Source organism: Penaeus chinensis, chromosome 28 (assembly GCF_019202785.1).
Source record: "Penaeus chinensis breed Huanghai No. 1 chromosome 28, ASM1920278v2, whole genome shotgun sequence".
NCBI classification, from domain to species: Eukaryota; Metazoa; Arthropoda; class Malacostraca; order Decapoda; family Penaeidae; genus Penaeus; species Penaeus chinensis.
Window position 1 is genome coordinate 14,039,522 of NC_061846.1, and position 5,000 is coordinate 14,044,521.

Below are 5,000 nucleotides of genomic sequence, written 5' to 3' on the forward strand. Positions count from 1 at the left end.
CAATATGCGGAGACATATAATTAAAAGTAAATCTCAAAATCTGTAGGAGGCACATCTCGAAGATCCTCTAGAACTTGTGTGTATATATATATACATATATATTTATATTTATATATATGTGCATATATACATACACACATACTTAAACCAATCGGCACGGATGGCAAGAATAAGGGCCATGCCCACTATAATATAAGTTTAATTATTGTATTTACATATAGATGGCTCTACAAGTGCTTAATTACCAATGAGTCATTTGTTAGTCCTACCTATCTCACATGTTTACCCTTTTCCTTGACTTTTGGAAAGGGTCTTTTATATTATTTCATTAATTTAAATGTTACCAAGATTGTAAATGACAGTTTAATGATATCACCAATAACAATAATAACAGTATTGATATTACTGTATTAAAAAGAAAGACACATTTTCCCGGCAATTCAAGGAATGGAGAAATCAAGATCGGTCACTAGGGCCTACTGATTGACTCCTTCCCGACTGAGCACGTGTGGAACCATCTCTATGAAACTAAATTCACAAAACAACTACAGGGAACAAAGTAAAACCCAGGTGGTTGGGTTAATATATATATATATATATATATATATATATATATATATATATATGTGTGTGTGTGAGTATGTGTGTGTGTGTGTGTGTGTGCAAATATATATATATACATATACATATTTCAAATATATATATATATAAATTTATATATTTTTATATCTATAAACATACATATAATATATATGTATATAAATGATAAATCAATGAATATATATAAATATATAAATATATAAATATATATATTGTGGGTGTAGGTAAAAATAATTATATTATATAATATATATATGTATCTATACATATAATATGCACATATACATATATATGTATATATATTCATATATATTCACATGTATGTATACACATTTATGTATGCTTATATATGAGTATATGTGTATATTTATGGATGTATACATATACATGTGTATATATATTCATGTATGCACATACGTATGTGTATATATATTCATGTATGCACATACGTATGTGTATATATATTCATGTATGCACATACGTATGTGTATATATATGACATATATACGAATGCATTTATATAGTTCGTCAAACACCGCATGGGTAATGCCTCGAATTAGACACACGCACGCACGCACACACACACACACACACACACACACACACATACACACACACACACACACACACACACACACACACACACACACACACACACACACACACACACACACACACACTCACACACACACACTCACACACTCACACACTCACACTCACACACTCACACATACACATACACACATACACACACACACACACACACACACACACACACACACACACACACACATATGTGTATATATATATTTATATTTATATTTTTATGCTTTCGAAGGGTGCATTTACATATATGGATGGATATATATATATATATATATATGTGTGTGTGTGTGTGTGTGTGTGTGTGTGTGTGTGTGTGTGTGTGTAAATATATATGTACATGTGTGTGTATATATACGTATATATGCATATATATACATTCATGTATGTATATATATGCCGTATTGCCAATATTTTCTTTAATTACCTTTGAATGTATATATGTATATATGTATATATATGTATATGTTTCCATTTATATATACATAAATATCTGTAACCACTTATATATTTGTATATGTATTTTATTTTGTCCAGGCATTTTCAGAATCATGTATATGTGTGTGTGTGTGAATGTATATATATGTATGTGTATATATGTATATATATATATATATGTATATGTAAGTAGATATATATATTTATATATATATTTATAAATGGATATATATACATATATATACATATATATATGTATATATATTGATATGCATATGTATGTGTGTGTGTGTGTGCATATATATATACATATATATATATATATATCTACTTGGTCCAGACATTTCACAGGTGTACCTAATGCACCTTTTAACACACACAGACACACACACACACTTACATACATACAAACACACACACACACACACACACACACACACACACACACACACACACACACACACACACACACACACACATATATATATGTATATGTATATGTAAGTGGATAAAGATATTTATGTATATATAAATAGATTTATATATAAATATATATATATATAAACGGATATATTATTATATATATGTATTTATTTATTTATTTATATTTATCGTCATCATCATCATCAAGGGGCTAACACCGACGGGGGTGCATCTCTAACTCTTCGCGATAGGTCTCGTCGAGCTGCCCAAGCCATGACCTCATAGGTCGTCCCACGTGCTTCTTCCACCAAGGATTGTCTTGCAGAGAGACAACCTGATGGGCAGGGTCAGCCACAGGGAAACGAGCTAGGTGCTCATGTAGCCTGAGTTGGCGATTATGCAAGTAACAGTTCCTATGCCAGTCTCACGGTGTAGCCATCAGATGGACACATGGTCCTGCCAACTGTACCCCATGATCCTGTGAAGAGACGCTACAAAAGCATCAAGACGAGACTCCAAGGCACTAGACAGCGTCCAGGTTTCGCTTCCATAGAGCAAAACTGGCAGTATCAAGGTCTTGAAGACACGTAGGTTGGTCCTTCTGAATAGGTATCATCTCCAAATGCTCTTGTTGATCGAGTTCATAGCTCCAGACTAATCCGTATACTGACTTCTTGGTCGACAGCCCAGAAATATGGACTACATTACCAAGGTATGCAAAGCTTTCTGGGACTTCAATGTCCTCACCGCAAGCATGGATCAACTGAACTGGCTCTCCTAACAGGCCCCCAAAGTCCTGAATATTGGTTTTGGTCCAGGAGACCTCTAGGCCCAAGGGCTCTTGATGCTAAATGCATCAAGGGCCGCCACCAGGGACTCCAGGGACTCAGATAGCAACATAAAGTCAATTTCTGAGACCTTGATATTGCCCAGTGTTACACTGACTTTGGGTAGTATCTCTGCACATTATCAAGTTCATACAGGTGTTGAAAAGAGTTGGTGCAAGAACACAGCCTTGCCTCACCCCTGAATTAACAGGGAAGTTTGGCAGGCCCCCACCACACTTTACAGCACTTTCAGTACCAGTATATAGGCTTGGTATTAGAATTTCCCTAAGTCTCAGAATCTCCCATAGCCATTCTCGATTCACTAAGTCGTTGTAGGCTGCAAACAACCCACAACCAAACTCACGACGGCGTTCCACAATTACTCGAAGCACTAGGATACGGTCTATTGTGGACTTGCCAGAAGTGAATACAGACTGCCCCGGTCTCTGGTGCCGTAGTAGGTGGTCGCGGATCTGTCTCAGAAGAATGTGGGCGAAAACCTTGCCTGGTATACTGAGCAGCGTAATACCACAGTAGTTGCTACAGTTCCAACTATCTCCAGAGAGGGATGACCACGCCTCTCAACAGGCCAGGGAGAATAGTACCAGACTGCATGCAAGCCCCGTTCAGCAGGGATATTACATATGCCAGTGGGTTTCCCATGCTTCAGCTTAGAAATCGCCATCCTAACCTCAGGGTAGAAGGTTCCTCACTGATGGTTGGGTCTGGCACAGGTATTATGATACCACTTGCATCCAAGCAAACTGTTGGAGGTACCTGGTACAGCCGCTCAAAATACTCAATCCACCGTTCACGAACCCCAACATGATCTGAGATGATCTGTCCATCCACTGACCAGGCTGCAGTCATCTGTGAGGAGGGCTTAGAGGTAGGCAGGGCGAAGGTCATTTGCCAAGAAATGGCCTTCAACCTCCACAGCAAGATTCCCGATGAACTGTTCCTTCGCCGCAGTGTCCGAGCCCTACGCACCAAGGAGCGACGCAAGTCCTGATTGCCATTCAGTCGAGCCATGCGACACGCTTCAGTGGCCTTCAATGTCTCCAGGGAGATGAAATATTGCCATGCCCTCGGGCGTATGCCAATGGACTCCTGCGATGCTTCGAGCGTTTCGCGCTTGAAGGACTCCCACAGAGCAACTGGGTCCGTCAGGTTTTCATGTTCTGTGAATCGATCAGAGACTGCCGCGGCACACTCCTCCCTCAGTATATCCACGTGAAACACCGTAAAGTGGCCACTGGAGGGACGAGGAGTTTTGAAGTGAACCCGTAGGATAGGCATTATCAGCCTATGGTCAGTGCCACAGAACTCAGCACTCCGGTAAATGGTAAATCCTGCAATTCTGGAGGATCCTCCAGCGAGTGCTGATAAGAATGGGGTCAATCTCCTTGGCCACAGTACCAGTATCGCTATATAGGTTTATATATATACACATATATACACACACACAAATATATACATATATATATATATGTATATATATGCATACATACATGAAGATCTATATCCACTTTTTTATATATATGTGTGTGTGTGTGTGTGTGTGTGTGTGTGTACACGTGTGTGTGTACACACACATATGTGTGTATATGTTTATATATACATATATACATATGTATTACTTTTGTGTGCGTGTATATATATATGTATATATAAATATATATAACTATATATATAAACATATATAACTATATATATAAATATATATAACTATATATATAACACTATATAAATATATAGTTATATATAGTGTTATATATATATAGTTATATATGTATGTATGTGTCAATATATATTTATTTATCTATTAATATGTATATGTATTTTTATATATATTATATATACCCATACACGTATATGTTGTACATGTATAGGTATATACTTCTACGCGGGTCTGTGTATATCTGTAGCTACATTTACATGTATACAGTAATATTCATGCATACATATAGGTATTCCCGGTTTGCACGTACAAAGAGCCTAATGATATTTAGCTTCACAATCCAGTATTTACACCCCCTCACCCTTGCCACAGCCACACTTATGACGTCACGAATGCTAGGGTATCGCTTAGGGACGATACTTGCATGT

General features: G+C 37.2%; 1 protein-coding gene across 5 annotated transcripts in view; it reads left to right on the top strand.

The window, feature by feature from the left end:
* Positions 1–5,000, top strand: part of LOC125040045 (inward rectifier potassium channel 2-like) — a 46,201-nt gene that overhangs the window by 23,502 nt on the left and 17,699 nt on the right. The gene's annotated exons all lie outside the window — the stretch shown is intronic.